The sequence below is a fragment of the Heterodontus francisci genome, unplaced genomic scaffold (genome assembly GCF_036365525.1).
Source record: "Heterodontus francisci isolate sHetFra1 unplaced genomic scaffold, sHetFra1.hap1 HAP1_SCAFFOLD_526, whole genome shotgun sequence".
In the NCBI taxonomy this organism is placed as follows: Eukaryota; Metazoa; Chordata; class Chondrichthyes; order Heterodontiformes; family Heterodontidae; genus Heterodontus; species Heterodontus francisci.
The window spans coordinates 771812-792471 of record NW_027141143.1 but is presented as its reverse complement, the minus strand read 5'-3'; the positions used below and the strand labels follow the sequence as shown (position 1 = coordinate 792471).

Here is a 20660-nt window from a genome sequence, read left to right as displayed (position 1 = left end):
CTCTCAGGCCACAGCTGGTTCGAGAGCACAGATCTTCAGTATGACAGTTGGAATTGTGTCAGGGCCCATCGTGTTTTCCATCTTCAGTGCTTTCACCCGTCTCTTGATAGCACGTGGATTTAATGGAATTCTCTCGAGGCTGGCATCAATGATGATAAGGACCAATCTTCTCTTCAACCCAGGACCGAATCCGCTTCCACCACACACTCGGTCTTGGACAAAGCTTTGGCCCCAGCACTGATCCTTGAGGCACTCCACGAGTTGCAGTCTGATATCTTGAAAATGCTCCATTTATCCCTACTTGTTGTTTTCTGTCTGTTAACATCCAAGTCCTCCTTGCATTTTAATATATTACTTCAATTCCATGAGCCTTTATCTAGTGTATTAATCTTCGATGGTATCTTACCGAATGCCTTTTGGAAATCCAATTATACTACATTCCTGTCCTTTCAGTTACATCCTCAGAATTCTGGAATAAATCTGTCAATCAAGATTTCCATTCGGTAAAAACATGTTGACTTCGTTTGATCAGAGAATGATTTTCCCAGTGCTTGTTAATACTTCCTTTCTGATAGATTCGGACATTTTCCAGACGACTGATGTTCGGCTAACTTGCCTGTAATTCCCCATACTACGTGCCGAGCAATGTGGCTCCTGTGGCGCAATCGGTAAGCGCGTGGTACTTATACAGCAGTGCAATTAATGAGCTATGCCGAGGTTGTGAGTTCGAGCCTCATCTGGAGCACAGAATTTTAGACATGGGGAGCAATGAGCAACAGCTGTCCTGTGTGGAGAGCAGTCATTCGTTCGTCTGAACTGGCCAGAAGAAGGAGAATAATAAAACTGTGATGTGACATCAAAGGAACAGGAGCCACATGTGGTGAGAGCACTGCAAAACTTCATAGTTATTTCCAGCAGAGAAGGAGACAACTCGGTCCATGCCATCTCTGCACAGAGCAACGCAGTCAGGCTTGATGCCCATAGCCCTGCAAGTCTGCTTTTCTCAGAATTCCTCCTGAAGGCATTGATCATTTCTGCTTCCACCACTCTTGTGGGCAGCGAGTTCCAGGTCATTATCACTTGAAATATAAAAACAGTGCTTCCTCATACTCCCCCACATCCTTTTTTTCCACAGAACTGGCAATTTGTGGTCGCTACTCCTTGTGCAGTCTGTTAATGGGAACAATGTTTCCTTGTCTAACTTATCCAAGCCTGTCATGATCTGGTACACTTCTATTAAATCTCCCCTCAATCTCTTTTGTTCTAAGGAGAATAACCCCAGCTCTGCCAACCTAAAATAAAAGCAAAATACTGCGGATGCGAACCTAACCTTGTAACTAAAATGCTCCATCCCTGGAACCCTTCTGCTAAATCTCCTCTGAACCCTCTCAAGGACCCTCATATCATCGAACATAGTACATAGAACAGTACAGCTCAGTACAGGCCCTTCGGCCCACGATGTTGTGCCCACACTTTTACCTACTCGAAGATCAAATTACCTACATACCCTTCATTCTACTATCATCCATGTGCCTATCCAAGAGTTGCTTCAATGTCCCTAATGTATCTACTTCTACTACCACCGCTGGCAGTGCATTCCACGCACCCACCACTCTCCGTGTAAAGAACCTACCTCTGACATCTCCTCTAAACCTTCCTCCTGTCACCTTAAAATTATGCCCCCTGGTGATAGCCCTTTCTGCCCTGGGAAAAAGTCTCTGGCTATCCACTCTATCTATGCTTCTCATCATCTTATGCACCTCTAACAAGTCACCTCTCATCATTCTTCGCTCCAATGAGAAAAGCCCGAGCTCCCTCAACCTTTCTGCATGAGACATGCCCTCCAGTCCAGGCAGCATCCTGGGAAATCTCCTCTGCAAACTCTCTAAAGCTTCCACATCCTTCTTATAATGAGGCGACCAGAACTGAACACAATATTCCAAGCGTGGTCCAACCAGGGCTTTGTAGAGTTGCAGCAGAACCTCGCTGCTCTTAAACTCAATCCCCCTGTTAATGAAAGCCAACACATCATATGCCTTCTTAACAAACCTATCAACTTGGGTGGCACCTTTGAGGGATCTATGGACATGGACCCCAAGATCCCTCTGTTCCTCCACACTGCCAAGAATCCTGTCTTCAAGCCTGTATTCTGCATTCAAATTCGACCTTCCAAAATGAATCACTTCACACTTTTCCAGGTTGAACTCCATCTGCCACTTCTCAGCCCAGCTCTGCATCCTGTCAATGTCCCGTTGCAACCTACAACAGCCTTCCACACTATCCACAACTCCAGCAACCTTTGTGTCATTGGCAAAATTACTAACCCAACCTTCCACTTCCTCATCCAAGTCATTTATAAAAATCACAAAGAGCAGAAGTCTCAGAACAGATCCCTGCAGAACACCACTGGTCACCGAGCTCCAGGCTGAATACTTTCCACCTACTACCACACTCTGTCTTCTATGGGGCAGCCAATTCTTTATCCAGACAGCCAAATTTCCCTGTATCCCATGCCTCCTTACTTTCTGAATGAGCCTACCATGGGGAACCCTTTCAAACGCCGTGCTAAAATCCATATACACTACATCCACTGCTCTTCCTTCATCAATGTGTTTTGTCACATCCTCAAAGAATTCAATAAGGCTTGTGAGGCATGACCTGCCCCTCACAAAGCCATGCTGACTGTCTCTAATCAAATTATGCTTTTACAAATAATCATAAATCCTGTCTCTCAGAATCCTCTCCAATAATTTGCCCACCACCAAGGTAAGACTGACTGGTCTGTAATTCCCAGGGTTATCCCTATTCCCTTTCTTGAACAAGGGAATAACATTTGCCACCCTCCAATCATCTGGTACCACTCCAGTGGACAGTGAGGACGCAAAGATCGTCAAAGTTCTCCCTGTGTCTGCGTGGGTTTCCTCCGGGTGCTCCGGTTTCCTCCCACATGCCAAAGATTTGCAGGTTGATAGGTTAATTGGCCATTATAAATTGCCCCTAGTATAGGTAGGTGATAGGGAAATATAGGGACAGGTGGGGATGTGGTAGGAATATGGGATTAGTGTAGGCTTAGTATAAATGAGTGGTTGATGGTCGGCACAGACTCGATGGGCCGAAGGGCCTGTTTCAATGCTGTATCTCTAAACTAAACTGAATCATCGCCAATGGCAAGGCAAATTCTTCGCTCGCTTCCTGTAATAACCTTGGGTATATCCCTTATGGCCCCGGGGACTTATCTATCATCATGTCTTTCAAAATTTCCAGCACATCCTCCTTCTTAACATCAACCTGTTCGAGCATATCAGCCTGTTCCACGCTGTCCTCACAAACGACAAGGTCCCTCTCACAAGTGAACACTGAAGCAAAGGATTCATTAAGGACCTCCCCTACCTATATCGTTCCTGAAATGTGGTGACAAGAACAGGACAGAGTTGTGGCTAACCAGAGCTTTATAAAGGTTCACCATAATTGCACTGAGTACTTATTTTTATTAAGCCTAAGATTCCTTATGCTTTACTAACTATTCTCTCAGTATATCTTGCCACCTTCAAAGATCTATGCACCAGCACTCCCAGGTCACTCTGTTCCAGCACGCTCTTTTGAACTATGCTATTACGTCTACATTGCCTCTTCTTAATTCTTCTGTCAAAATGCATCACTTCACACTTGTGAGGATAAAATTCTATCTGCCACCATTCTGTCCATTCTACTGTCCTATCTATGGCCTGTTGTGGGCTGTTCATATTATGCTCACTGGTTGCTGCAGCTCCAAGTTTGGTGTCATCATCAAATTTTGAAATTGTGCTATCTATTCCTGGATTCACGTCATTTACATGAAGAACAAAAATCAGCGCTGACCCTTGGGGAACATCACTATCTAACATCCTCCAGTCTGAAAAACAACCATTTTCTTTGACTTGTTGTTTTCAGTCCTTAAGCCAATATTTTATCCAACTGGACACTGACCGTCCTATTCCATGAGTCACAATTTTATTAACAAGCCTTTAATGTGGTACCTTATCAAATATTTTATTAAAATCCATATAAACAACATTCAGCACACTCCCTTCATCAAAATTCTCCTTTACTTCATAAAAAATTCAATTAAATTAGTCATGCATGATCTGTCTTTTACAAATCCATGCTGGTTATTTTAATTACCTCGAACCTCTCTACGTGTAAATTGATATTTTCCCTGACTATTGTTACGAAAATCTTACCCACTACTGATGTTAAACCAACTGGCCTGTAATTGCTGGGACTGACCTTACACATTTCTTGGCACCTTCTCTGGCACCTTCTATCCTGACTCAAATTTCCAGAACTTGTGGAAAGACCTTGACCCATCTTGGACTGAGTCTGAGGAGAGGTTTCTCCAACAGAGGCTGATTTTGACCTTGAGCGACATTTGAAATTTCCATTTCATCAGACATGTCTCTCTAACTGTGCCTTGGATCTGAACTCAAACATTTTCTTGCACAAGTTTCTGGCATGATTTGTGTTTGAGTAACTATTGGTGCTCAACTCGTAACGAAACTATCTGATTTATCAGACACATTTGATTCTTTCCAACTTCCTTCTTTTTTTTGCGAACCTCTGAAGGTAAAAAATGAACGATATGTCCAAACCTAACTTTTCCACTACAAAACATCTTGACTAACTATGTACGAGGACCACATCTTCCACCACTCTTCCTGGTCGCCACTTCAACCACTTGTGATGATGAATCTTCACTCTCACCTTCTGGTTCAACTTCAGAATTCTTTCTCCCACGCTACCCCTATCATGACTCTATTTCTGTCTTGATTGTTTTTCTTCTACTGACAGTGCTAAATGTGGCTTCAGCAATGAAAACCTCATTCTGGCCTGTCTTATGAGAAACAGGTCCCTCATAATTTTATACACCTCCATTACATCTCCCCTTAACTTCCTCTGTTCCAAGGAATACAAACCCAGCCTTATCCAATCATTCCTCAGCTCATCTGCATGTAAATGACGTTCAGGATGAGTTTCCGAGTTTTTCTCCCTGAATCTAATGAATCCGATCATTGTCATTGGAATCCTTTTAGACGTGGATCCGATGCTATTTGTCCCCCAGGAAGTGACCATTCTCATTTTGTTTTGTACAAAAGCTGCACTGGAACTTCCCACTTTCAAAGTATTATCATTCACTGTACATGAGGCTGCATCTACAAACTTGTCTCTCACATGTCCAGTGATTCGGAGGACACTTGTAAATCAGGAATTGTTACATTCACAACAGCGTGCTGGAGAAAGTTACAGTTTGAGTGCGGGTGACAGTGGTGGAGGAATGGAGAGCTGGGATTCGCCCGTGAAAGCAGCAACAAAGTTTAAAACAATCACAGTGAACATGGAGCTCCAACCCATGACCATGAAATTAAGAATCTCATGTTCTATTGACTGAGGTAACTGGGCAACCAACGGAAGCGTTGCCATATCTCTCATGAAGTGAGATAACTGTTGGTTTCCTCCTGGTGCCTCAGCTTTTTTTGTGTTCCAAGATGTAAAAGGAAATTGATCAACAAAAGCCCAAGGATGCAATACATTCCACCCAATCATCAATAACATCATTCCCATCTTCCACGTTTTAGCTGCACCGCCTTCCAAAGATTGCAATCCATTTTACTGAGGAATTGTTCTGGGATTTATTGTTTACCTACGTTGTGTCCTCATTTTGATATGAGATTCTCTTCAATATCCACCACAAATTGAATTGCAAACCTAACAGACAAACACGAAAAACACAAATCCCATGGTGCTCACTTTCAGATACAGAACAGTCAGCTTTTAAATAACATGAACACATTTTACATGGGAACGATTTCGAAACTTGTTACTATTGCTTGTGACTCATTCATTGTGCTCAGAGTATGAGGATGTTTGGCCGGGGCTGCAGTGTCCCGTGTCCCACGCATGTACAGTAACCCTCTGATTGATTTGTTGTTTTCTGTTGACAGTGGGTGATTGGAGAGTGTGGGTTTAGAATATTGCTGCTTGTCCTGGTCTCACTGACTGTGGCGTTGGGAATGGGTGAATAATTGATGTAACTGTTTCCATGTGCGACAAAAAGCTTTGACCTGCTGTTATTAACCGAGGTAGCATGGAATGATCATTTAATAATGGCTCACAAATTTGAACAGAAATCAGCTGTAATGTTCAACGTTGAGGGTGACTTTCTGCTCTGACAGGGGTAGAAAGGAAATTGAGTGAAAGACGCTGTGAACAGCTTGAGTGTACAGAACTGTACAGAGGAAAAGCAAATGTAACAATCTGTGATATATTGCAATTTGATAACATGAATTGACGAATGTCTATCACTCAAGGTTTCCTGGTATTTCATGGAATACGTTTTGATAAGGTTTCAACGTGGTTTTGAACTGGGGACTGTTCTCAAATACAAGAAAGATGATAACTCTAACTTTATGGAAACATTGCACTGCAATCAACCTGGGGAGCAAAACCAGAATGTTAAACTGTTATTTTAAATTAGCACGAGGTGATTTTTTTCGAAGTCATCTTTAAATGATCTATAAATGATTCGAAGCTCATGACATTCTGGCTATTTCAGCAGCCGTGTTGAAAACATCAAATGTTTTTGCTTTTGACGTCTTCAATCTTCTGGAAAATATAATTCAGGAATGTGAGATTCCAGATATGTGGATAGACTGGAGAAGCTGGGGTTGTTCATCTTCGAGCAGAGAAGGAGAGAGGAGAATTGATCGAATGCTTAAATGATGGGTTTCGATCCAAGAATTAAAGAGGAACTGTTTCTACTGGCTGAAGGATTGAAGATCCAGAGAGTACAGATTGAAACATTTTGGCAGAAGAAGAGGTGACATCGAGATCTGCTGAAAGATCACTGACCTGAAACATTAACTCTGTTTCTCACTCCACAGGTGCTGGCGAACCTGCTGAGTATTTCCATCACTTTCTGCTTTTATTTCAGATTTTCAGCAACCACAGTCTTGTTACTTTTCTACTAAACTTCAACCCAAGTTGGGCGAGTTTATTTTTAACTTTGCTGTTGCTTTTATGACCGAACTCCATTTACCAGGTATAATACTTTATTGCATGCAGTTGTCGCCGAGTGGTTAAGATGATAAACTTAACAATCTGTTGTGAATTCTGTGTGAGTGCTCGTGTCCTGCTGTCTACCTTTCTGATTATTTCAAAGTTTAACCAGGTCCCTGCAGAACCAATCATCAATTACAGGTAATAAAATCCTGCACCTTTCAATCCCTCCTGGATTTTCTCATTTGCATTGCAAAATTTACGTTTAGAAATGGAACAAAAATTTGCCAAATTGGAGACACTTTCTTTCCGGCTGTCTGTCTCTCTTTAGGCCTCCCTCACTCTCGGTGCACAAATCTGTGTGTTTCTATCTATGTGTGTCAATGTGGTTCAAATCCCCGAGGAGGTGACTGGATTTGTACCTTCATAAACTTGATTTATTTTAGTTGTATAGAGTTATTTTAACATGTTACAGAGGAAAATAGCAGGGTAAAAATAATACAAGACGAGATTGTCTCTTTCTGCATTTTCTAGAGCGGAGACTGTTCAGCGATTCAATGTTCGTGTGTTGCAAGACAGATGATGATTGAAATTTTTACTGAGCAACATTTAAACAGATAGAGAACGAGAAATCATAGTCGAGTGGTTAAGATAATAAACACATCGAGATAATGAATTAATAAACAAAAAAAGAAGAATTTCAAATCGCACGGACATTTGGAATTGTTTCCACTGCTGCCAGGTCTCACAGTGAACAGGAAAATAAACGTTCACTCACAACTTTTACCAGAACGGAGAGGTTAAAACAAACAGGAAAACCTCGAGAATAGAGAAGGCTGGAAGGTGACCTGATAGAATTTGGGAAGCTTTGTCCCTATTTCATCAGGGATTAGAGGCGAATTTATTCACTCTGCTTCAGGTTTACATTTACTGAACCGCAATCAAACAAACACTAAGATTTTTACAGACCTGGAAATAAAGTTTCCATATTGAGATGTAATTCTTAAGATCATATTTTGGCATCTGCTGAATCAGTACTTTTGTCGAACTCTCTGTCTCTCTCTGTCATGAGATTACAGAAGAAACCACACTTCAAAAGTACTTTATTGACTGTAAAGCGCTTTGTGAGATCCTGATGACGTGAAAGGCGCTGTTTAAATGTACATCTTTGTGTCTTTTCTTGCTTTCTGTCTGTCAATCTCAATGAAGTAAAATATGGAATTGTGGAGTGAATCTGTTCCTTTCAGCATCTACTCCAGACTCTATTGATCTCTCTGTCGTTCTCTTTCTCCTTTTCTCTCTTTGTTCCTCTCTCCTCAGTGATTGTCTGGAATAAAATTCCTTCCTCTGGGTCTGCTGGATGAACCCAGGTCTGGTAACAGTCCGATACTTGTCCTGATGCTTCTGTATGGAATGTACAAGTGTACAAGTGTGGGTTGTAGTGTTTATTTTCTTATTAGTTCAGTGGTTCAGTTGCTATATAGGGAGGTTGCACATTTTCAAGACATCAAAATGTTTCATGGTGCAGCTTTATCTGAAAATAGAACAGGCAATATTAGCAGAGTTAAATAATGCAAGAGGGGATGTTCTCTTTAAGAATTTCCTTGAGCAGAGATCATTGCATCATGAAGTGCCCTCACACTACACAGTGATAGATAATTGTAGTTTTAACTTAATTTAATACCTATTTCCTTTCGTGTTGCTCAATGACACTGCTTTATAGCTGCATCAAATTCAATCCAATGTTTATCAATGTGGAAATTAAGATTCAATATTTATGTATAATTCTGAAGATTCTGAAGTCCATAAAGTATAGATGGAGCAAAATTCTTACAGTGCATTCAGGAGAATTTTTAGCCAATGCTGAGCAAACCCAGCAAGAGAAGGGGCAGTTCTGGACGTAGTGGTTAGGAAAAAACCTGTGTAGGTGGAAGGGGTATCAGTGGGAGAGCATTTTAGCGGCAGTGATCATAATTCAGCTGGATTTAGCGTAGTTAGAAAAGGATACAGATAGACCAAGAGTTAAAATTTTAAATGTGAGAAGGTCACTTTTACTCATCGGAGATTTGATTTGTTCAAAGAGGACTGGAAACAGCTATTTGCAGGTAAATCAATGTCAGAGCAGTGGGAGGCATTCAAGGAGGAGCTAAGAGAGTTCAGAACAAATATTCTCCTACTAAAAAAAAGGTGGGACTCAAAAATGTAGGCTCCTTCAGAGGTCAGAATCCCGCCTGACCGGGAATGTAATCTGGTCTGCAGTGGAAAAAGCACCGAATTCTCATCACTGGAGCACCAGGGAATCTGCCAGACCTCAATGCAAGCTAGCTGCTCCACGCTGCTTTTGCTATTTCTTCACTTCAGCCCACTTCTACCACAGATTGGTTTCTCATTAAAACAGTCGAATGTTTAGCTACAACACAAAAGACTTGTTCCGGCAATGACAGCACAGAATGTGTTAACAAGAGCATAAAGCTGAAGATGTACAAGTTTCAATTTCCAAGACGCACCAACCTAATCAATGCAGCTCCTGTGAAATGTGCAAAGCAACACACTGCCGTCATACATCAATAGAAACAACTGACACACATCAAATTCTGCCAGTTTCATGTGGGATTTCCTTCTTCTTCTTTCACTGCTTTTCGTCCTGATCCTTCTGCTCCTCCCGCTCCCAGGTGAATTAGTTGCTTCATGTGAACATACCAGATTCAGGAATCCCAGCTTTACCTGGAAAGCAGGGAGTGGGAATGAAAGATGGAGGACATTGAGAAGCGATGGATTTTGCAGATACTGGATAAACACGCACTGTGATATCATCTTCCAGCTTCTTCCAGATACTGAATACTGGAATGTGCAAGAGTTGTTCCCATTAGCAATTATCCCCAGTCACACTCTCCTTCCAATCTTTTACCCGTTGCTTAGATTTCAAACTGTGCATAATTTCTCACCGGCTTTCAATGTGAAGAAAGCGGAGCTGCGAGAAGCTAATGTTGTTCAGCAGATGTAACTCAGGAAGATGTCTAACAGGCCGATGATAACAGTGAATGTTTTGATGAGCTGAGCTGCAGTGAAGGGATGGCACCATTTAAAATGTCATTCAGCAGGTCTGCTTCCAAAGCTGGTGATAGAAATGACAAGAAAACGTCTCACTGAATTTCTTTAGTGTCATAATGTCAAAAGTCAAGGACACAAGTTTAGAAAGAGTATTTTGCTGCAATGTGTTGTAAGATAGTAGAATAACTTTGAAGGCAGCAGCAGTGGTGTTTGGAAACATACAATTACAGAAAGGTACAGCACAGAAGGAGTTCATTCTGTCCAGTGTGATTCTCTGACAGAGCAGTTGTGATTGGTTGATCAGGAATGATATTTGTGCAGTTTGAACAGCAAGCAGAAAAAGCTGCCCCATTGCCTGCCACCCAGAATTTCTTTGACCCACCCTCTCTTTCATCAGTACATCACTCTGTGTTGTAATTTGTCACAGCCCTTCACATGTTCCCTTTAACTTTCCGAGCACTGTCATCGACCTGTCACATCTCTGAATTCTTCAGTTCTGGTGCATAATCACTGATCTGAACCTTTAATTGTGTTTCCCACGCTCTCCACAAGTAAGGCCAGAGGTGCTGACCATTTATGCTTTTAAAAAACAATTTAAATGGAAATCATGTTTGTGAGTTGTCAGGGCAGCAAGAACTGACAATTTTCTGACCAGGAATCGAACCCAAGTCGTTGCATTCAGTGTATTGAACTTCAACCATTCGACCACCAGTGAAGCTCGCCAATTGCTTTTCCCTTTTTTTCACTTCCAGTAGGCTGATTTTTGTAAAAGCAAAATACTGCGGATGCTGGAAATCTGAAATAAAAACAAGAAATGCTGGAACCACTCAGCAGGTCTGGCAGCATCAGTGGAAAGAGAAGCATAGTTAACTTTTCGGGTCAGTGACCCTTCTTCGGAACTAGAAAATATTAGAAATGTCAAAGGTTATAATCAAGTGAGGCGGGGGTGGGGCAAGAGATAACAAAGGAGAAGGTGTAGATTGGACAAGGCCACAAAGCTGACCAAAAGATCATGGAGTAAAGGCAAGCAATATGTTAATGGTGTGTTGAAAGACAAAGCATTAGTACAAATAGGATGTTAACGGACTGAAGGTTGAACAGCAGCAAGTACAAACATGAAAAAAAAACAGTGGGTAAGCAAACTGAACAAACTGAGATGGAATGAAATAAACATTAAAAAAAAGTTGTAAAAAAGAAAAAAGAACTAAAAATAAAAGTAAAATGGGGGGCCACTCATGCTCTGAAATGATTGAACTCAATGTTCAATCCGGCATTCTGTGGTGTGCCTAATCGGTAAATGAGATGATGTTCACTGGAAGATTGCAGCAATCCCAGGACAGAGATGTGAATATGACAGCAGGGAGGGGGAGTGTTGAAATGGCAAGCAACTGGAAGCTCAGGGTCCTGCTTGCGGACTGAGGGGAGGTGTTCAGCAAACCAATCACCCAGTCTGCGTTTGGTCTCCCCAATGTAGACGAGACCACATTGCGAGCAGCGAATACTGTATACTACATTGAAAGATGTACAAATAAGTCACTGCTTCACCTGAAAGGAGTGTTTGGGGCCTGGGAGAGTGAGGAGAGAGGAGGTAAATGGGCAGGTATTACACCTCCTGCGATTGCAGGGGAAGGTCCCATGGGACGGGGACGAGGTGGTAGGGGTAATGGAGGAGTGGAGCAGGGTGTCGCAGAGGGAACGATCCCTTCAGAATGCTGACAGGGGAAAGGAAGGGAAGATGCATTTGGTAGTGGCATCACGCTGGAAGTGGCGGAAATGGCGGAGCATGATCCTTTGGATATGGAGGCTTATGGGGTGGAAAGTGAGGACAAGGGGAACCCTGTCACGGTTCTGGGAGGGAGGGGAAGGGGTGAGGGTAGAGGTGCGGGAAATGGGCCAGACACGGTTGAGGACCCTGACAACAACAGTGGGGGTGGGGGTGTGGAATCCTCAGTTGAGGAAAAAGGAGGTCATATCAGAAGCACCGTCATGGAAGGTAGCATCATCAGAGCAGATGCGACGGAGATGGAGAAACTGGGAGAATGGAATGGAGTCCTTACAGGAGGTAGGGTATGAGGAAGTGTAGTAGAGGTAGCTGTGGGAGTCGGTGGGTTTATAATGGATATTAGTAGACAATCTATCCCCAGAGATAGAGACAGAGAAGTCGAGGAAGGGAAGGAAAGTGTCAGAGATGGACCATGTAAAGGTGAGAGAAGGGTGGAAATTGGAAGTAAAGTTAATAAAGTTTTCCAGTTTGGGGCGGGAGCAGGAAACGGCACCGATACAGTCATCAATGTACCAGAAAAGGAGTTGGGGGAGGGGGCCTAAGTAGGACTGGAACAAAGAATGCTCGACATATCCCACAAAAAGACAGGCATAACTAGGACCCATGCGGGTACCCATAGCAACACCTTTTACTTGAAGGAAGTGAGTGGAGTTGAAGGAGAAGTTGTTCAATGTGAGAACATGCTGATTTTTGTGTTTATTTCACACCTTTTGTTCAGCTCCACAATATCTGTTTGATGTTAACACATTTGAACATTTCCAATAAGCAAATAGAGCAGCCAACTCGAGGAAAATGACACTAACTTCGCTGTGAGCAGGGTTTGAACCTGCGTGGGAAAACCTCCACCGGTTTTCAAGTCCAACGCCTTAAACAATTGACTTTGACTACACATATTCTGGGCAATCATTGTCTTTCAGCCTTGAATTGCATTACATCTCCCATTTGATGTGAAAATTAACATGATGGAATCAGTGAATTTTACAGCACAGAAGGAAGCCTCTCGACCCGCCGAGCCTGTGCCGGCTCTTTGGAAGATCAGTCAGTTTAATCCCACAATCCAGCTTTTCCCCATCACCCTGGAAATCAGTCCTCTTTTCTTCTCGCTATTCTCTGTTTTATATCCCTCAGATAATTATGTATCCAGGCTGTCACTGGTCCTTTAATTCCATCACTTTAATTTTTCTAACAAGTTGATTATGTGGTATTTCACCAAATGACTTTTGAAAATCCATCTCCACAACAGCAACCACATTACCACTGCCCTCATCAAATGTCTCCATTACTTCATCAAAGAACACATTTCATGAGAAAAACACCAACTGCCACGAAATCAAAACCCAGTTCCTCAATTCACATTCCTTGTCTCAGAAAATTCCCCAAAGAAATATTATCAGCATTCTGACTCTGTCCTTCCAAAGGCCAGTCCTGCTTTTGTCGTGTGTGTCTGCTGAGCGGTCACTCAGACCTAAATGTATGGACTGAGTTCAAGGTCCAAATGAACATTGATGCGAATGGAGCATGTGCAACCTAGAATCAGCGGTGGTAACCCAGAAAGGCTTTAAGAACATGAAAGTGAATGTTACAGTCGGCTAAGCTGCAGTAAAATGAAATGGAAGGAAGACAGTATTAATAGTGGAAGGAATAATCTGAGAGAAGAGGTGGGTTTGAATTTTGGAGCCTGAAGCACAGGCATGTGTAAGTGCGATTATGTAAAAGGAGACAATAGTTTTCATCCATCAAGAAGAAACACATTTTCATGGAGTAAAGATTGGTTATTTGCTGCATTCCATTATCAGTTACAGCAGCCGCTTTAAGACATAAAGCAAGCTCTGTCTTGATCAGTGTTGCTGTGACCACAACACAGAGTATTCACCATTATACAGTCACAGTCCCACTCAATCAGCTGCGATAGTCCAACATGGATTGTTAGACAAAGATCGTTTTAGTGAAGATGATCTTTCCACGAAAGCTAACAGACCTGCTGAATATTTCCAACATCTTCTGCTTTTATTTTCAACTTTCCATCTGAGCAGCTTTTCTGACGATATAACACAAATTATGACAGCATTGGGATTGGAAACCCCGTCGCTCATAAGACTGGAACATAAATCCACATAACCACGCGACTAGAGATTAAATTCTGGCACTGATGACTGATTATTAAAAGTGAGTTTTCTTGCTGTGTGCTCTCTGAGTCCAGGGCTTTGTAATGAGAATGAAGGAAATATGAGAACTTTCTGAGCCGTGTTCCTGTGACGATGTGGCCGAGAGGTTCAGTCGACGGCCCATGAATCCATTACACCTGCACACATGGTTTTGAATTCCATTTTCATGGTTATTGTGTTGAAGAAGAATATGTTCTTTTATTCCTTTTTACAACACATCCAAGATTCCTGAATCTGAGTTCCATCCTTCCCCAGGCCGCAATGGGGGAGTTATGTATTGCTGCCTTACTCTGTTTGCTCAAATCTACGAAACCATCATTTCAGCCCAAACACTTCCTGCAGGGAGACGTGGAGAGTATAAGATCGGAGCGATGTGAAGCATCAAAGTGGATCATTGTATCCTGGTGAAAGGAATATCTCTCCACAGATGCTGCCTGACCTACTGAATGTTTCTAGCATTGTCTGTTTTTAATTTTCTGCTTTCACGTTAAAGGTTTCCTTTTTTTTTTGTTTACTTCCCCCAAGTGTGCAGCTCCAGGCACAACTTTTCTGTGTTCTTCTCACACACAAGTTTGCTCTTTATTTTCCTGCATGCACTGTAATGTCAGCCGTTTCCACACACATCGATCTGTGCCATGGCTTTCAAAACCCTTTTCTCATCGTTTCAGAGAGTCTAAGCGTTTCTTAGTGAATTCACAAGGACGTGGGGATGATAGAGGCTGAGAGGGAATATAAGGGGTTAATATGTTATCCAGAGGATCTAAAGACTATAAGTGTGTACAGTGACAATAAGGGACTCTCAGAGTACATCAAAGAAATAATAGAGCATATTAGAGAAGATCATGAGCTAAAGGAGATTCAAAGTGTTTAAGGAAGGGTCAGGATCTATCAGATAGGGTAATGAACGCTCAGGATGTATTAAAGAGGATAAAGCATGATCAGATTACATCAGATATCCCCATCCTCAATTATGAGGGAGCCCAGCACATCAGTGCAAAGGACAAGGCTGAAGCATTTGCATCCAACTTCAGCCAAAACTGCTGAGTGGATGATCCATCTTGGCCTCCTCTTGATGTCGCCAGCATCACAGATGCCAGTCGTCAGCTAATATGATTCACTCCACGTGATATCAAGAATCGGCTGAAGGCATTAGATACTGCAAAGGCCCTGAAAACATTCCTAAAACAGAATTGAAGACCTGTGCTTCAGAACTTGCCGCTCCCCTAGCCAAGCTTTTCCAGTACAGCTCCAATACTGGCATCTACATGGCAATGTGGAAATTGCTCAGGTATGTCCTGTACACAAAATGCAGGACAAATCCAACCCGGTCATTTACCACCCGATCAGTCGACTCCCGATCATCAGTAATGTGATGGCAGGTGTTGGCGACAGTGCGATGAAGCAGCACTTGCTTAGCAATAACCTGCTCAGTGACGCTCTGTTTGGGTTCTACCAGGGCCACTCAGCTCCTGAACTCGTTACAGCCTTGGTCCAAACATGGACAAAAGAGCTGAACTGCAGTGGTGAGGTGAGATTGACTGCCCTTGACATCAAGGCAGCATTTGACCGAGTTTAACATCAAGGAGCCCAAGCAAAATGGAGCGAATGGGAATCAGGGGGATAACTCTCCACTGATTGGAGTCATACTGTGCTCAAACAAAAATGGTTGTGGTTGTTGGAGGTCAATCATCTCAGCTCCAGATCACTATTGTAGCAGTTCCTCAGTGTAGTGTCCAAGGCGCCACCATCTTCAGCTGCTTCATCACTGACTTCCCTCCATCATAAGGACAGATGGAAGGATGTTTGTTGATAATTGCACAATTTTCAGCACCATTCGTGACTCTTCAGATACTGAAGCAGTCGATGTTCATATGCAGCAAGACCTGGATAATATCCACGCTTGGACTGATTGAGTAACATTCACGCCACACAAGTGCCAGGCAATAACCATCTCCAACAAGGGACAATCTAACCACCTCCACTTGATGTTCAGTGACATCACGATCACTGAAACCTCGACTATCAACATCCTGGGAGTTACCATTGACCAGAAACTGAAATGGACTTGCCACATAAATACCGTGGCTACAAGAGGGGGTCAGAGGCTGGGAATTCTGTAACGAGTAACCGACCACCTGACACCCCAAGTCCTGTCTGCCAGCAACATGACACAAATCAGGAGTGTGACGGAATACTCTCCACTCACCTGAATTTTGTTGGAGCTGCACTCACTCAGGAAGCTCGAAACCATCCAGGACAAAGCAGCCCGCTTGAGTGGCACCCCATCCACCACAACAAACATTCACTCCCTTCACCAGCGATGCACAGTGGCAGCAGTGTGTATTATCTACAACATGCACTGTAACAACTCACCACAATTCCTTCGACAGAACTTTCCAAATGCGTGACCTATCCCACCTGGTAGGACAAGGACAGCAGATGAGTGGGAACATCACCATCTGCAAGTTCCCCTCCAAGCCATACATTATGCTGACTTGGAATATATCACCATTCCTTTTCTGTTATTGGATCAAAATCCTGTCTCTCCCTCCCTAACAGCACCATGGGTGCACCTGCACCACATGGACTGCAGCGGTTCAAGAAGTTCAACACCACCTTCTCAAGGGCAATTAAAGATGGACAATAAATGCTGGTCTTGCCAGCGATGCCCACAAACCACGAAATGAATTTTAAGAAGTTGGGAAATTATCAGAAATCAGCCAAATTACTGGCATTGGTTTGTCCTGGCTGTCTCTCTTTAGGCTTCAGTCACTCTCGGTGTATATGACTGTTCCGTCTATATGAGTCAATGTGGTTCACATTTTGGAAATTTGCAGCAGACATGTTTGCTGTTCCTTCCTCCTGTTCCTCCTTGATTATTTCTGCCTGTGTGTAACTGAGGCTGCGTTTGTGGGTAGGTCTTGTCCTTTGTCCCCATCACACAGGTTGCAGCACTTACTCTGCTTCCAGTCCTTTGTCTGGTGGCCTTCCTGCTGACAGCTGCTTTGTATTTGCCCGCCACGTGTCCAGAATCTCCACATAACTGAATTTCCTCATCCCTGGGCATGATGAAAGGTGAAGGACAGCGAGGCTGTTTTGAAACTATTTGCAGTTGGGAGTGTGAAAAATCGAAAGGAACCAAAAGTAAAATCTAGTCTTCAGCTTTGTGAATCTTTAGAAATGCTTTGGAAAATGGGGCTGTTACTTTATTTTGAGGTTGTTCTTGGAACAGAGATTGCTGAGGGGAGATCTGATTGAAATGTACAAAATGTTGAGAGGTAGAGTGGAGGTGAATGGCCTATTTATTTCAGCAGAGAGGTCAGTGACTAGGGGCATAGATTTAAAGTGAATGGTAGAAAAATTAGAGGGGAGATGAGGAACAACCTTTTCATCCAGAGGGTGTTGGGGATTTGGAACTCACTGTCTGAAAGGGTAGTTGAGGCAGAAACCCTCGACTCATTTAAGAGGAGTCTAGATATGCATCTCAAGTGTCATAATCTTCAGGGCTACTAACCAAATGCTGGAAGGTGGGATTAGAAGGGGTGGATCATTTTTTGGCCACACAGACGCAATGGGCCAAGTGGCTTCTTTCTGTACCTTAAACTTTCTATAATTCCGTTATTCTACGATTCAAGATGAGAACACAACGCAGCACATTTAAAGCAACAAGGGAAAAAAGAAGTTTCTCTCTATTTCCCCGTCTAATTTGAAGAAAGATTGAGGGAGCAAGGGCTTTTCTCATTGGAGCAAAGAAGGATGACAGGTGACTTGATAGAGGGGTACAAGATGATGAGAGGCAGAGACAGAGTGGATAGTCAGAGACTTTTTCCCAGGGTGGAAAAGGCAATCACCAGGGGGCATAATTTTACGGTGATTGGAGGAAGGCTTCGGAGAGATGTCAGAGGTAGGTTCTTTACACAGAGAGTGGTGGGTGCGGGGAATGCGCTGCCAGTGGTGGTAGTAGAAGCAGATACATTAGGGGCATTTAAGCGACTCTTGGATAGGTACATGGATGATAGTAGAATAAATGGTAGGTAGTTACTTAGATCTTGTGTAGGTTAAAGGTTCAGCACAACATCGTGGGCCGAAGGGCCTGTACTGTGCTGTACTGTTCTATGTTCTATGTTCTATCTTCTATGTTCTATGTTCTATGTTCTAATTCATTTCCGAATCCTAAAATACTCAATCAAATCATCCATTCACCTTCGATATTCCAAGGAATGCAGGCCTGCTTGAATGAATCGCACCTCATAATTTAACCATGAGAGCCTTGGCTACATTCTGGTGAATTTTCACTGCCCTGTTTCCAAGGCCAATGTGTATCCTTTATCAAGGGCTGAGACCAAAACTATGCACAGTACGACAGGTGTGGTCTAACCAAAATATTGTGTAGTTGGAGCAAAACGTCTCCTTTATATAACAGTATAGAATATAATCATAACATTGTTACAGCACAGAAGGAGGTGTTTCTGCGCTTTATATTAATGCAGGCTCTCTGCAAGAGCAACTCAGCTGGTCCAACACACCCGCCTTTTCCATACAGCTCTGCACATTTTTTTCCTCAGATAATTATCCATTTTTTTTCTTATTCATTCTTGAGATATGAGTGTCCCTGGCAATGCCGGAATTTACTTCCCATCCCTAATTGCACTTCGGAAGGTGGTAGTGAGCTGCCTTCTTGAACCGTTGAAGTCCATATGGTGAGGTACATGCACAGTGCTGTTAGGGAGGGAGTTCCAGGATTTTGACTCAGCAATATAGTTCCAAGTCAGGATGTTGTGTGACTTGGAGGGAGGCATGCAGTTGGTGGTGTTCCCATGCATCTACTGCTTTCGTCTTTCTAGGTGATACTGGTTGCGAGTTTGCAATGAGTTGTGAAAGAAGCATTGGTGAATTGCTGCACTGCATCTTGTATTTGATACACACTTCTACCACTGTGCATCATACTGGAGGAAGTGAATATTTAAGATGGTGGATAGGGTGGTGATGAAGTGGGTTGCTTCGTCTTGGATGGTGTTGAACTTCTGGAGTACTGTTGTGACTGAAATTATTCAGGCAAGTGGAGAATATTCCATCACACTCCTGACTTCTGCCTTCTAGATGGTGGAAAGGTTTTGGGGAGTTAGAAGATGAGTTGCAGAATTTCCAGCCCCTGACCAACTCTTGCAGCCACAGTATGTTTATCGCTGTTCCAGGTTTCTGGGCAAGGCTGATCCCCAGGATGTTGATGGTGGGGGATTCAGCGATGATAATGCCATTGATTGTCAGGGGAAGATGTTTAGATTCTCTGTTATTGGAGATGATAATTGCCTGGCACTTGGGTGGTGTGGATGTTACCTGCCACTTATCAACCCAAGCCTTAATGTAGTCCAGGTCTTGTTGCATGTGGACCTGGACTACTTCAGAATCTGAGGCATCGAGAATGGTACTGAACTTTATGCAATTATCGGCGAACATCCCCACTTCTGACCTTATGATGGAGAGAAATTCATTGATGAAGCATCTGAAGATGGTTGGGCCTCGGACATCAGCCCAAGTAACTCCTGCAACAATGTACTGGGGCTGAGATGATTGGCCTCCAGAACCACAACCATGTTCCTTTGTGTTCGGTAGGACTCCATCTCGTGGAGCATTACCCCCCTGATTCCCATTGCCTCCAGTTTTGCTTGAGCTCCTTGATACCATACTAAGTCTACTGTTACCTTGCTGGCAAAGGCAGTCACTATCACTTCTTGAGTTCAGCTCTATTTTCCATGTTAGGACCAAGTCTGTAATGAGGTTTGGAATTGAGTGCCCCTGGTGGATTCCAAACTGAGCATCAGTCAGTGATTTATTACTGAGTAAGTGCTGTTTGATAACACTGTCGATGATACCTTCCACAAGTTTGCTGATGATTGAGAGTAGATTGATGTGGCAGTAATTGGCCGGATTGGATTTCTGCCGATTTTTGTGGACAGGACATAAATGGGCAATTTTCCACATTGTCGGGTAGATGTCTATATTATAACTGTACTGGAACAGCTTGTCTAAGGACACGGCTAGTTCTGGAGAACAGGTCTTCAGTATGACAGCTGAGATTTTGTCAGGGCCCATGGACTTTTCTGTATCCAGTGCCTTTACCAATCTCTTGGTATCACGTGGATTTAATCGAATTGTCTAAAGACTGGCATCTGTGATGGTGAGGATCAATTCTCTCTTCAACCCAGGACTGAATATGCTTCCACTTCACTCTCAGCATTGGAAATAGCTGAGGCCCCAGCAATGTTACTTGGGGCCCTCCACTCATTACGGCCTGCCAACTTGAAAATGCTCCATTTATCCCTACTCTTTGCTTTCTGTCCGTTCAGCTCTATGTCCTCTATGCATGCTAATATATTAGCCCAATTCCTTGAGCCTTTCTCTAGTGCATTAATCTTCTGTGATATCTTACTGAATGCTTTTTGGAAATCCAATTATACTATATTTCCTGATTCCTCTTTATCTCCCCTTCTCGTTACATCCTCAGAATTCTGTAATAAATTTGTCAAGCAAGATTACCATTTCGTAAAACCATGTTGACTTTGTTTGATCAGACTATGATTTTCTAAGTGCTTGTTCAGACTTCCTTGAACATCGATGAGAGCATTTTC

The 20660-nt window shown here is 42.9% G+C and overlaps 1 non-coding gene across 1 annotated transcript; it reads left to right on the top strand.

The window, feature by feature from the left end:
- The first annotated feature begins 650 nt into the window (after window positions 1-650).
- On the top strand, window positions 651-745 carry trnai-uau (transfer RNA isoleucine (anticodon UAU)). Its single transcript has 2 exons — window positions 651-688; window positions 710-745. It is a non-coding gene; the product is annotated as a tRNA-Ile (tRNA).
- The last annotated feature ends 19915 nt before the right edge of the window (window positions 746-20660 follow it).